We start from the raw sequence: 15,059 nt of genomic DNA, 5'->3' as shown, positions 1-15,059 counted from the left end.
GGACTCGTTACTGGGCGCACAAGCGTGTAAGGTCCTTCACCTGGTACAGCGCATCATGTCTCTCTCTCCAGATGAGATATCCGACTTCCCGGATGCTGAGTTCCACGCGAATCTCCATTCCCTCCTCGCTCACAACCAGGAGGTTTTTGAAGGCATGGGGACATTGCCACACACGTACAAGATTCGACTCAGACCGGACGCCATCCCTGTCGTTCACGCACCTCGCAGGGTTCCTGCGCCTCTCAAAGACCGCCTCAAGGCACAACTGCAGATTCTTCAGGACCAAGGGGTCCTATCCAAGGTCACGGAGCCCACGCCATGGGTCAGCTCCATGGTCTGTGTAAAGAAGCCCTCTGGCGAGCTCCGTATATGTATAGATCCAAAAGATCTGAACAACAACATCATGCGGGAACACTATCCCATCCCAAAACGAGAAGACCTCACCAGCGAGATGGCGCGAGCCAACATATTCACTAAATTGGATGCGTCCAAAGGATTCTGGCAGATCCAACTGGACCCGGCCAGCCGAAGACTATGCACATTCAACACCCCTTTTGGCAGATTCTGCTACAACCGGATGCCATTCGGCATCATTTCGGCATCTGAAGTATTCCACCGCATTATGGAGCAGATGATGGAAGGCATCGAAGGGGTACGTGTATATGTGGACGATATCATCATTTGGTCCACCACTCCGCAGGAACACATGCATCGTCTTCGACGTGTCTTCACCCGCATACGGCAAAATGGCCTGCGTCTCAACCGTGCGAAGTGTGCTTTCGGCCAGACGGAGCTGAAATTCCTCGGGGACCACATCTCAAGGTCCGGGGTCCGTCCCGATGCAGACAAGGTTAGCGCCATCACAGCCATGCCACGACCGGCTGACAAGAAGGCTGTCTTAAGATTCCTGGGCATGGTCAACTTCCTTGGGAAGTTCATTCCCAACCTGGCTTCTCATACAACAAACATGCGCCATCTCGTAAAAAAATCGACGGAATTCAACTGGCACCAGTCGCATCAGCAGGAATGGGAGGAGCTCAAGCACAAACTGGTCACGGCACCAGTGCTGGCCTTCTTTGACGCGACTCGCCCTACAAAGATCTCAACAGACGCCAGCCAATCTGGTATTGGAGCGGTACTCCTGCAAAAAGACAGCACGTCATCATGGGCCCCGGTTGCGTATGCCTCACGAGCCATGACCCCTACCGAACAGCGCTACGCGCAAATCGAAAAAGAATGCCTGGGCTTGTTAACTGGACTGGACAAGTTCCACGACTATGTGTATGGCCTGCCACGATTCACGGTCGAAACTGACCACCGCCCCCTGGTCAACATCATTAACAAAGACCTGAACGACATGACTCCTCGCCTCCAGCGCATCTTACTCAAACTCAGGAGGTACGATTTTGAACTGATCTACACTCCGGGGAAGGAACTCATAGTGGCGGACACTCTTTCCCGAGCAGTGAGCACACCACCAGATGCGGAGGGGTTCGTGCGTCAAATTGAGGCACACGTGACTCTGACAGCAGCAAATATGCCAGCTGATGATCCTTGTCTGGCCCACATACGCGCAGAGACGGCGACTGACCCTCTGCTGCAGCGAGTGATGCGCCACATGACGGAAGGGTGGCTAAAAGGGCAGTGCCCCCAGTTTTACAATGTGCGAGATGATCTCACCAATATAGACGGGGTCCTTATGAAATCGCATAGGATCGTCATTCCACACAGTGTGCGCCAGATGATTCTTCGTCAACTACACGAAGGCCACTTGGGTGTCGAAAAATGCAGACGAAGGGCCCGGGCGGCGGTATATTGGCCGGGTATTAATGAAGACATAGCCAACATGGTGCTCAACTGCACAACCTGTCAGAGGTTTCAGCCGGCGCAACCTCCGGAAACACTTCTACCACACGAGATGGTGACGTCCCCCTGGGCGAAGGTGGGTGTTGACCTATTTCACGCGCTCGGCAGAGATTACATTGTTATTATAGACTACTTCTCAAACTACCCGGAAGTCATGCCTCTCCATGATCTGACGTCGTCCGCAGTCATTGGGGCCTGCAAGGAAACGTTTGCTCGCCATGGCATTCCAAGGACTGTCATGTCAGACAATGGACCTTGTTTTGCCAGCCGTGAATGGTCGTCCTTTGCCGCAGCATATGGTTTCACTCATGTGACATCCAGCCCTCTGCATCCACAATCGAACGGGAAGGCTGAAAAGGGTGTCCACATCGCAAAGCGGCTCCTGTGCAAGGCGGCTGATGCCGGATCGGACTTTAACCTTGCCTTGCTGGCCTATCGATCGGCCCCGTTATCCACGGGCCTCTCGCCAGCGCAGCTACTAATGGGTCGCTCCCTCAGGACGACGGTACCTTCCGTCCTGGCACCGACAACAGACCATGAGGCGGTTCTTCGGGACATGCAACTGCAGCGTGATCGCCAGAAAGGTCGGTACGACACACGAGCGACGGACCTGCCCCCCCTGTCCTCCGGAGACAAAGTACGCGTCCATCAACCGTATGGTGGCTGGTCAGCACCGGCCGAAGTCCTCCGACAAGTGGCTCCCCGCTCGTTCCTGGTTCGCATGCCGGATGGTTCCGTGCGTCGCCGCAATCGGCGCGCCCTTCGCCGACTTCCACGTTCACAGCCACACAACACGCCAGATCCTCAACAGGCTTCCGAGGATGACTTTGTGGAGCTGCCGCACATCACGCCCTTTCCATCGCCACCCATGGCCATGCCTGCACAGCAGCCGGTGGTTCTTGATCCACCCTTAAGGCGGTCAACCCGAATTCGTCGCAAACCCATTAGAATGGACTTATAATACAGTTCATATGTTTAATAAGTTGGACAATTTTACATGATAACCTGTTGTTGTTTATCGTTCCAGATGTCGTCTGACTGGACAACTGTTCAAAATTTTTTTTCTTCTTCTCTCGTTCGCATTTCTGTTATGTTATGGTACAACTGGATTCATGTGACGCACTCGACATCGCCCCATGTACATAGTTCCGTCATAGACACATGCTGCACACGACACACACACACTCTTAGATGCACTCACGTCACGATCATATTTATTACCACGTAGGCACATATCTTTGTAAAAAGGGGGGATGTCATGATATTCAAACACACACATCATGATGGACACACTAACAGGCAAATCAGAGTACACAACACCACAACCAATCACAGACAAGAACACCAACCACATAAAAAGCACGAGCACGACACCTGGAGGTCAGTAGGTCTGGGGAGAAGGAAGCATGAAAGAGCTGTTGAAACACCACAAGCAGGGAGCCCCCCACGTGCAGAGTGCAAAGACCAAGTTGTAAATAGTGAGTTTAAATAAACAAGTGTTGTACCATATGCAACTGTGTTGGCTCTTCTGTGTGTTAGAACACCCAACACCACACCAGGGATGGTGCAGACTCTGGAAAGGTTGGCCCAGGTCTCTCTCTCTCTTAAAGACATTGACATCCTTTGCAGTGTTCCATAGTTACTAGAATAATCTGTTCTGAATTTCTATCTTGCAATGATAGAGATGGTTTTGGTAAACTCCTTTTACAGGATATTAGAGGGGGAGAATTTACAGACAAAATGTCAAGATGTGACAGAGTCACTTAATTGGTCACTGTGCAGAGTCTGCACGTTCTCCCTGTGGCTGCGCGGCTTTCCTTCGGATGCTCTGGTTTCATCCCACAAGTCCCGAAAAATGTGCTGTTAGGTGAATTGGACATTCTGAATTCTCCCTCTGTGTACCCAAACAGGTGCCGGAGTGAGGCAATTCGGGGATTTTCTCAGCAACTTCATTGCGGTGTTAATGTAAGCCTCCTTGTGACAATTATCAAGATTATTATTAGATTATTATTCTTGGGAGCTGAATATCATCGGCCTTGACGCACAAGGAAGAAAAGTTTGTCCTCTTCAAATGGCTTGAAACATGGTGTTAATGGAAAAACATGAGATAATGAAAAATGAAATGAAATGAAAATCACTTATTGTCACAAGTAGGCTTCAATGAAGTTCCTGTGAAAAGCCCCTAGTCGCCACATTCCAGCGCCTGTTCGGGGAGGCTGTTACGGGAATTAAACCGTGCTGCTGTCTTGTTCTGCATTACAAGCCAGCTGTTTAGCCCACTGTGCTAAACCAGCCCCTGTGCTAAACCAGAATATGCTCTGGGTGGGGTACTTCAATGTCCATCACCAAGAGTGGCTTGGTAATACCACCACAGACCGAGCTGGCTGGGCCCCAAGGGTCATAGCTGCTAGACTGGGACTGCAGCAGGTGGTGAGGGAACCAACAAGTGGGAAACACATACTTGACCTCATCCTCACCAATCTGCCTGCTGCAGATGCATCTGTCCATGACAGTCTCGGTAGAAGTGACCACCACACAGTCCTTGTGGAGACAAAGTCCCGTCTTCACATTGAGGATATACTCTCCATTGTGTTGTGTGGCACTACCACTGTGCTAAATGGAATGGACTTTAAACAGATCTAGCAACTCAAGACTGGGCATCCAGGAGGTGTTGTGGGCCATCGCCAGCAGCAGAATTACATTCAGCCACAATCTGCAACCTCATGGCCCGGCTTAGCCCCCACTCTACTGTGATGATCCTTGTGTAGTCCTCCTAGATGACTAAAAGTCATAGTGTTGACAAAGAACATCAGACTATGTATTTGAAACAAAACTAGTTTACTTTACACTACTTCAAATGGTTCCCACACTTTACTAAGTGTACACACTTTACAATAGCTAATAAAACAACGGTATTAAATCTATGCACAGAAATCTATATCTTTCTAATACAGCTAACACACTACCTCGACCTTTCACTAACCTTCTCAACCTTCTCCCAGAATTCCTGGCGATACCGCCTTTTATATGACTTCTCTGGTGCCATCTAGTGTTGAGATACATGAACATCATCTTGTTAACCCTTTACACTCCTTGCATATCATTACAACATTAACCCAGGATTTTAACCCTTACTGCACCAAATACCTATATTACAATATATCTGAAATACACTCATCACTGGGCTCATTGTCCCAAGTGTCGAATTGATTTATAGAAATCCTGTGGTGTTCTCACTGGGACAGGCACCTATTAATATGTTTTGAAAAATAAACTACTTGTTTATGTTTTCGCAGTGGCTTCAAAAGCTTGCAACACAGTTAATGAAATGGGCACAAACTGTAACATAGCCTTAAACTAATACAGAAATTACAGTCATTTCAGATTAAAATTTATCATCCGTGTGTATAAATTCAGTGCATAAAGATGATCAGGGTGTAAATGTTGAGAGAGCAAATTACAGCATGACACATTCAATGAATACATGTTTGTAAGTAATAGGAGTTAAAATAACTAAAGAACTATGAAAACTGACTGGAGAACTTAAACTCTTTTAAGTTCAGTGAATACAGTGAATGGTAGAACCCTCAAGAGTATTGAAAGTCAAAGAGATCTAGGTGTACAGGTCCACAGGTCATTGAAAGGGGCAACACAGGTGGAGAAGGTTGTCAAGAAGGCATACGGCATGCTTGCCTTCATTGGCCGGGGCATTGAGTATAAGAATTGGCAAGTCATGTTGCAGCTGTATAGAACCTTAATTAGGCCACACTTGGAGTATAGTGTTCAATTCTGGTCGCCACACTACCAGAAGGATGTGGAGGCTTTAGAGAGGGTGCAGAAGAGATTTACCAGAATGTTGCCTGGTATGGAGGGCATTAGCTATGAGGAGCGGTTGAATAAACTCGGTTTGTTCTCACTGGAACGAAGGGGGTTGAGGGGCGACCTGATAGAGGTCTACAAAATTATGAGGGGCATAGACAGAGTGGATAGTCAGAGGCTTTTCCCCAGGGTAGAGGTGTCAATTACTAGGGGGCATAGGTTTAAGGTGTGAGGGGCAAGGTTTAGAGGAGATGTACGAGGCAAGTTTTTTACGCAGAGGGTAGTGGGTGCCTGGAACTCGCTACCGGAGGAGGTGGTGGAAGCTGGGACGATAGTGACATTTAAGGGGCATCTTGACAAATACATGAATAGGATGGGCATAGAGGGATACGGACCCAGGAAGTGTAGAAGATTGTAGTTTAGTCGGGCAGCATGGTCGGCACGGGCTTGGAGGGCCGAAGGGCCTGTTCCTGTGCTGTACATTTCTTTGTTCTTTGTTCACAAACCAAAGGTGGTTATATACTGTGACAGAAAGTGACTGCTTCTTTCCAGAAACTACAAGTTAAAAGTTAAACTAATTTAAGTCACACGGCTGAAGGTTTGAAACCTCACAGTTGTTTTCTTCATACAACAGGGCCTCGAACTGAAGTGTAACTTAATTTTCAATGGCTGGGGAGCTAACGGTTCCAGACCTTAGCTCATCCAACCTTTATGGGATTTGCAGCAGTTGCTCTGTAATTAGACCGTTAAAGTGTAACTTTGTCCTGGTCTCAAGCCATGTGATGTATTTCACTTGTCCACTTTGGCAAGAAGAATAGAAAATCAATATTCTTGTGATCTTATGAGACGAAGTCCCACCTTCATACGGAGGATACCCTCCATTGTCCTGTGTGACACTATCACTGTGCTAAATGGGGTAGATTCAGAACACATCTCGATAAAAACAGGGTACCCATGAGGTGCTGTGGGCCATCAGCAGCTTAATATTCAATCACAACCTAACCTTATAGGCCGGCATATCCTTCACTCTACATTGGGAGCACACGAAGCAAGTGTGGAATACAAGGGAAGTAGAAAGAAACTTAAGCAAGGAGTCTGGAGGGCTAAAAGGGGTCATGAAAAGTCATTGGCCAGCAGGATTAAGGAAAATCTCAAGGCTTTTTAATTTTAATAATCGTCATTGTCACAAATAGGCTTACATTAACACTGCAATGAAGTTACTGTGAAAAGCCCCCAGTCACCACATTCCGCGCCTGTTCGGGTACACAGAGAGAGAATTCAGAATGTCCAAATTACCTAACAGCACATCTTTAGGGACTTGTGGGAGGAAACCGGAGCACCCGGAGGAAACCCACGCAGTTTCAGGGAGAGCATGCAGACTCCGCACAGACGGTCATCCAAGGCGGGAATCGAATCTGGGACCCTGGCGCTGTGAAGCCATAGTGCTAACTACTATGCTACCATGCTCCCCATATATTATACATATATAAAGAGCAAAGGGGTAGCCAGGGAGAAGGTTGACCCACTTAAGGACAGGGGAGGAAATCTATGCGTGGAGTACTTTGCTTCAGTATTCACCAAAGAGAAGGACTTGGTGGGTGATGAGTCTGGGGAATGGTCTGTAAATAGTTTGGGTCATATTAAGTTCAAAAAGGAGGTACTGGGGTCTTGAAAAACATGATGGTAGACAAGTCCCTAGGATCTGATGGGATCTAACCCAGAATACTGTGAGAGGAAGGGAGGAAATTGCTGGGGCCTTGAGATAAATCTTTGTATCCTCACTGGCTAGAGGGGAGATCCCAATGGATTGCAGAATAGCCAATGTTGTTCCTTTGTTTAAGAAGGGTAGCAAGGATAATCCAAGTAATTACAGGCCGGTTTGCAATACGTCAGTGATAGGGAAATTATTGGAGAGGATTCATTGGGATACAATTTATTCCCACTTGGAAATAAGTGGACGTATTGGTGGGAGGCATCATGGTTTTGTGAAGAGGAGGTCATGTCTCACGAACTTGATCGAGTTTTTCGAGGAAGACAAAGATGATTGCTGAGGGTAGGGCAGTGGATGTTGTCTACATGGGCTTCAGTAAGGCCTTTGACAAGGAACCTCATGGCAGATTGGGACAGAAGGTGAAGTCGCACGGGACCAGAGGTGAGCTGACAAGATGGATACAGAAATGGCTCCATCATAGAAGGCAGAGGGCAATAGTGGAAGGGTGCATTTCTGAATGGAAGGCTGTGACTAGTGGCGTTCCTCAGGGATCAGTGCTGGGACCTTTGGTGTTTGTAATTGTATAAATGATTTGGAGGAAAACGTAACTGGTTTGATTCGTAAGTTTGCGGATGACAAAAGGTTGGTGGAATTGCGGATAGCGATGAGGACTGTCAGAGGATACAGCAGGATATAGATCAGTTGTAGACTTGGGCGGAGAGATGGCAGATGGAGTTTATTCCGTACAAATGTGAGGAAATGCATTTTGGAAGGTCTAATACAGGTGGGAAATATACAGTAAATGGCAGAACTCTTAAGACTATTGATAGGCAGAGGTATCTGGGTGTACACGTACACAGGTCACTGAAAGTGGCAATGCAGGTGGAGAAGGTAGTCAAGAAAGCATACAGCATGCTTGCCTTCATCGATCGGGGCACTGAGTTTAAAAATTGTGAAGTCATGTTGCAGCTTTATAGAACCTTAGTTAAGCCGCACTTGGAATATAATGATCAATTCTACCAGAAGGACGTGGAAGCTTTGGAGAGGGTACAGAAAAGATTTACCAGGATGTTGTCTGGTATGGAGGGCATTAGCTATGAGAGGTTGGAGAAACTTAGTTTGTTCTCACTGGAACGACGGAGGTTAAGGGGCGACCTGATAGAAGTCTACACGATTATAAGGGGCATGGACAGAGCGGATGGAAGTTTTTTCCTAGGGTGCAAGGGTCAATTACGCGGTGGCATAGGTTCAAGGTGCGGGGTGCAAGGTTTAAAGGAGAGGGACGAAGCAAGCATTTTGAACAGAGTGTGGTGGGAGCCTGGAACTCGCTGCTGGGGGAGGTAGTGGAAGCAGATACGATAGTGACATCTTAAAAAATACATGAATAGGATGGGAAGAGGGATATGGTCCCCGGAAGCACAAGGGTTTTAATTCAGATGGACAGCATGGTCAGTGCAGGCTTGGAGGGCCGAAGAACCTGTTCCTGTGCTGTAATTTACTTTGTTTTTATAAGACTGGAGGAGCCGGGGATGTTCCTCATGTTTAAATCTCTCAGCAAAAGGCAGTGAAGCCCACACATGAACTGAGGAGTCCACAGTTTTGAGGTCTTAAAGGAAAGTTTTTTTTCAAAAATATTTTAATTACAACAAGCTGCAGCCCCTCTCCCCACCTCACTCCGTTCACGAGCTGAAACTTTACAGCTAGCAAAGGTAACCCCCACCCACGGTGTATGCTCAAAGAACAAAAACAAACTACGCCTTCCAACCCATACAGGCTACGGATGAGCAACCAAAACCCAACACCCTGACAACACTTAAACTCCCCCAGGGGATCATATATTCCCCATTCCGTTGCCCTGCTCCCCGCACCCCCCCCCCACCCCGACAACCATAGCCACCTCAATCCCAAACATACAACAGATACAAACTGCAGCCCCTCTCAAACCAACCCCTCCTAACCATCCCCAATAAAGTCCCAATCAAATCAATTTAATCAAGTCCCAGTCCAGGGACCTGAGGACAGAAATCACATCCAATACTCCTCGGGTCAGCACTGAGGGAGTGCTGCACTGTCAGAGCTTCTTTCAAATAAGATGTTCAACTGAAGCCCTGTCTGCCCCTCTCAGGTTCTGTAAATTTCCCACAGCCACTATTGTGAAGAAGAGTTGGGGAGCTATCCCCGGTGTCCTGACAAATATTTATCCGTCAATCAACATCACCAAAATCAGATCATCTGCTCATTGTCACATTGCGGTGTGTGGGATCTTGCTTTGTGGAAATTTGCTGCTGCGTTTCCTAAAACAGTGACGACACTTCAGAAACACTTTGGCACATGCTGTGGTTGTGAAAGGCGCGACAGAAGTGAAAGTTTTAAATTGAAGATTGATGTTATCTGATCCTTAATAGATTTCAGCCATCCCCAATTGACCATTTAATAAATTTGCTTTGGTTCGGACAAGAATTATAACCAATTAAAGAAAAGGCAGAATTCTCTGGAAATTAAATTTAAAAAGTTTATTAAAAGAAAAAGTTTTACTGAACAACTTGAAGACACGTTTACAACTTCATGCAGGTGATCAGTCTGCAGAAGCGTAACCCTCCCTGGCTCCTTCTTTGACAATAATTTCCTTGGAACTCGGCCGCGAGAGTTTTCAGTACTTGGCCAGCAAGGAAGACCTTCGGAACGTCGACTTTTATCCCCAAAGTGACCATTACGTCATGTCAGCGTTGGGCCTGTTGTAACATAACCATTGGCCAATTGGGCACTCGTTTCATTTAATTGGATCTTTAATTACTGACACCATCTTCTCTCATTACCTTAGACAGGAATACAATAGGACTGTTTCATACAGTTACTTTAATTCCTTATTCATACAGTTTCAAATGTTGAGGCTAATCAGAGTTGGAAGGTCTCTCTTGCTGCTACATTTATCCTCATTGCACATTCTTTATATGCACAGCAATTTTACATTTTTACAACAAATAAAACTCAGGCTGGGGACTTCCGGTTGCGGCGAGGATGAGCTAGCCGCATGTTTCGGCGGCTCCAGCTCCGACAGATCTTCGGGCTCTTTTAAGAGCCCCAACGGGGACTTTGCCGGCCGAAAAACCCGGTGTGAGGTGCGTGGGAAGGGAGTCCCCCCCGAGCGACGGAGGGAAAAACCGGCGGCGGCGGCTGCAGCCCGAAGAATCTTCAACCACAAGGTCAGAGGGAGTGGAGAACAAAATGGCGGCGGAGAAATCGCAGGCGACATGGGGGCCTGAGCAGGATAAAGTAGTGAGACGGTGCGTGGATCTGCTGAAGAAGGAGGTACTGACCCCGATGTTACAGGCAATTGAGGGGCTTAAGGAGACTTTAAAGACCCAGGAGACTGAGCTTCGCATGGTGGAGCAGAAGGTGTCAGGTATTGAGGACGAGGTCCTGGGCCTGGCGGTTAAGACTCAGACGCACGAGGCACTTCATAAAAAGTGTGCTGACAGGATTGAGGCCCTTGAAAATGGAGTGCGAAGGAAGAACCTTAGGATACTAGGTCTCCCTGAGGGTGTGGAAGGAGTGGACTGTGGAGCGTACGCAAGTAAGATGCTGAGCTCACTGATGGGTGCCGAGGCCCCTGCGGGCCCCATGGAGGTGGAGTGGGCAAATCGGATCCCGGCGAGAAGACCAAAAGCGGGAGAACCACCGAGGGCGATAATCGTGCGATTCTACCGCCTTAAGGACAGAGAAGAGGTCCTGAGATGGGCTAAAAAGGTGCGGAGTAGCAGATGGGAGAATGCTGTGGTAAGGATATACCAGGATTGGAGTGCGGAGGTGGCGAGAAGGAGGGCGAGCTTCAACCGAGCCAAAGAGGTTTTGCACAAAAGGAAGGTGAAGTTTGGGATGCTGCAGCCGGCAAGACTATGGGTCACGTATCAGGAGAGACACTATTATTTCGAGAAGGCGGAGGAAGCATGGTCCTTCATCAATGAAGAGAAACTGGACCGGAACTGAGGGACTGATGCTGCAGGGAATTGTTATTGTTGTTATTGTTATTGTTTTTGTTAATGTGATGGTGAAAGTTAATCGAGAAGTAAACAGGGAAGGGGGGGGACACTGGGGAAATGTGGGCGCCGGTGAGGGGGGAAAGGCGGGACATAGTCGAAGAATAGGGAAGGGGAGGGGGAGGGGAAAGGGATCTGCGCCATAAGAGGCGGGTCAGGTAAAGGGATGTTCCCGCGCCAGAAAGAATAAGGCGGGAAAATAGGCGCAAGGCGGATGGGAGTTCCCTCACACCGGGGGGGGTCGAGGAGTGAGCAGGAGTAGCCGGGGTCAGTTGAAGTCAGCTGACTTACGGAAGTGATATGGGGGGAGCAATCAAGCTAGATAGGGATCTAGCGGGGGGGGGGGGGGGGGGGGGAGGGGACAACTGGGTTGCTGCTGCGGAAATCCAAAAGGAAATGGCTAAAGAGTGGGTGATCGGGGGCGGAGTGCGACGCTGGGGGAGCGAGCGGGAGCGCGGAGGCGGGATATGGGACTGGCCTAGAGAAGGTAATGGCTAGTCGACACGGGAGGGGGGCAGGTAGCCCCCTAGTGAGGCTGATCACGTGGAACGTGAGAGGCCTGAACGGACCGATAAAAAGGGCCCGAGTGCTCGCGCATTTGAAAGGACTAAGGGCAGACGTGGTTATGCTCCAAGAGACGCACCTAAAGGTGGCGGACCAAGTTAGGCTAAGGAAAGGATGGGTGGGACAGGTGTTCCACTCAGGACTGGACGCAAAGAACAGAGGGTTGGCCATTTTGGTGGGGAAACGGGTAGCATTTGAAGCAAAGAACATCGTAGCAGATAGTGGAGGTAGATATGTAATGGTGAGTGGTAGGCTGGAGGGAATGGAGGTCGTGTTGGTTAAGGACCTGGAGGCAGGAAATTTGATTTTAGGAGGGGACTTCAATACGGTGCTGGACCCGGGGTTAGATAGATCCAGCTCAAGGACCGGAAGAAGGCCGGCAGCGGCCAAGGTACTTAAGGGGTTTATGGACCAAATGGGGGGAGTGGATCCATGGCGATTTCTTAGACCCAGGGCCAGGGAGTATTCCTTCTTCTCCCACGTCCATAAAGTATACTCCCGGATAGATTTTTTTGTTTTAGGAAGGTCGTTGATCTCTAGTGTGGAAGAAGCTGAATACTCAGCCATAGCGGTTTCGGACCATGCCCCACATTGGGTGGGCCTGGAAGTAGGAGAGGACAGGGAGCAGAGAACACTCTGGCGATTAGATGTGGGACTGATGGCGGATGAGGGAGTGTGTGCAAGAGTGAGGGGGTGTATTGAGAGATACCTGGAGGTCAATGACGACGGCGAGGTCCCTGTGGGAGTGGTCTGGGAAGCACTAAAAGCGGTGGTCAGAGGAGAGCTGATTTCTATTGGGGCCCACAAAAGGAAAACAGAGGCCAAGGGAAGGGATAGATTACTGGGGGAGATTTTAAGGGTGGACAGGGAATTTGCAGAGACCCCGGAGGAGGAGCTGTACAGGGAGAAGAGACGACTCCAGACCGAGTTTGACCTTCTGACCACCAGAAAGGCAGAGGTACTGTGGAGGAAGGCACAGGGGAGGAGGTATGAATATGGAGAAAAGGCTAGTCGCCTGTTGGCGCACCAACTGCGAAAGAGGGCAGCAGCGAGGGAGATAGGAGGAATTAGGGATGAAAGGGCAGACACTGTGTGAAGGGCAGGAAAGATAAATGAGGTGTTTAAGACCTTTTATGAGGAACTGTATAGGTCTCAGCCCCCAGAGGGAGAGGAGGGGATGCGGCAGTTCCTGGACCAATTGAGGTTCCCGAAAGTGGAGGAGCAGGCGGTGGCAGGCCTGGGGGCGCCGATTGAGGTGGACGAGGTTATTAAGGGACTGGGAAGCATGCAAGCAGGGAAGGCCCTGGGGCCGGACGGGTTCCCGGTGGAATTCTACAGAAAATATGTGGACTTGTTGGCCCCGTTGTTGGCGAGGACGTTCAATGAGGCCAGGGAAGGGGGGACTCTACCCCCGACGATGTCGGAGGCGACGATATCGCTAATTCTGAAGAGGGACAAAGATCCGTTGCAGTGCGGGTCCTATAGACCTATTTCACTACTGAACGTGGACGCCAAATTGCTGGAAAAGGTGCTGGCATCGAGGATAGAGGACTGTGTCCGGGGGTGGTGCACGAAGACCAGGCAGGGGTCGTAAAAGGGAGACAATTGAATGTTAACGTGCGACGACTATTAGGGGTGATAATGATGCCCTCAGTGGAGGGGGAGGCAGAGATAGTGGCGGCAATGGACGCAGAGAAGGCATTTGATAGGGTGGAGTGGGAGTATTTATGGGAAGTGTTAAGGAGGTTTGGGTTTGGAACGGGTTTATTCGCTGGGTTAGACTACTTTATGGGGCACCAACGGCAAGCGTAGTTACAGGTCGACATAGATCGGAGTATTTCCGATTATATAGGGGAACAAGACAGGGATGCCCGCTGTCTCCATTGTTGTTTGCATTGGCAATTGAACCTCTGGCCATGGCGTTGAGAGACTCCAGGAAATGGAGAGGGGTGACTAGAGGGGGAGAAGAACACCGAGTCTCGTTATATGCAGATGACCTATTGTTATACGTGTCGGACCCAGCGGGGGGGATGATAGAGGTTATGCGAATTTTGAGGAGGTTCGGGGAATTTTCGGGGTATAGGTTAAACATGGGGAAGAGTGAATTATTTGTGATACATCCAGGGGACTAGAGTAGAGAGATAGAAGGCTTACCGCTAAGGAAAGTGGAAAGAAACTTCCGATACTTGGGGATTCAGATCGCTAGGAGCTGGGGAACCTTGCACAGACTTAATCTGACATGGCTGGTAGAACAAATGGAGGAGGACTTTAAGAGGTATGACATGCAGCCTTTATCGCTGGCGGGCAGGGTGCAAGCAATTAAGATGATGGTCCTCCCGAGGTTCTTATTTGTATTTCAATGTCTCCCTATTTTAATCACCAGGACCTTTTTTAATAAAATAGATAGGAGCATTACGAGCTTTGTGTGGGCAGGGAAAGTTCCGAGAGTAAGGAGGGGGTTCCTTCAGCGCAGTAGGGACAGAGGAGGACTGGCACTACCGAACTTGGGAGATTATTATTGGGCCGCCAATGTGGCAATGATACGTAGATGGATGATGGAGGGTGAGGGAGCGGTGTGGAAAAGGCTGGAGAGAAGGTACTGTAAAGGGACGAGTCTAGAAGCGCTGGTGACGGCACCGCTACCGCTCTCACCTAAAAAGTACACCACGAACCCGGTGGTGGCGGCAACACTGAACATATGGGGACAGTGGAGGCGACAGAGAGGGGTGCGGGGAGCCCTGGTGGGGTCCCCTATCAGGAACAACCATAGGTTCGCCCCAGGAAGAATGGATGGAGGATTTCAGAGCTGGTACCAGTTGGGAATTAGGAAGGTGGGAGATTTATTCATAGATGGGACTTTTGCGAGCTTGGGAGCACTGGAGGAAAAGTATAAGTTACCCCGGGGAAATTTCTTGAGATATATGCAGGTGAGGGCGTTTACTAGACAACAGGTGAGGGAATTTCCACGGCTCCCGACACAGCGGATACAGGACAGGGTGCTTTCAGGGGTGTGGGTCGGAGAGGGCAAGGTATCAGAGATTTACAGAGAGATGAGGGAAGAG

The 15,059-nt window shown here is 49.1% G+C and overlaps 1 protein-coding gene across 1 annotated transcript in view; it reads right to left on the bottom strand.

Annotated features, from left to right (window-relative positions):
* Positions 1 to 15,059, bottom strand: part of LOC140422331 (uncharacterized) — a 38,140-nt gene that overhangs the window by 6,844 nt on the left and 16,237 nt on the right. The gene's annotated exons all lie outside the window — the stretch shown is intronic.

The sequence above is a fragment of the Scyliorhinus torazame genome, chromosome 5, assembly GCF_047496885.1.
Source record: "Scyliorhinus torazame isolate Kashiwa2021f chromosome 5, sScyTor2.1, whole genome shotgun sequence".
In the NCBI taxonomy this organism is placed as follows: domain Eukaryota; kingdom Metazoa; phylum Chordata; class Chondrichthyes; order Carcharhiniformes; family Scyliorhinidae; genus Scyliorhinus; species Scyliorhinus torazame.
The sequence above is the reverse complement of the archived record's forward strand: the minus strand, read 5'-3'. Positions and strand labels throughout refer to the sequence as shown.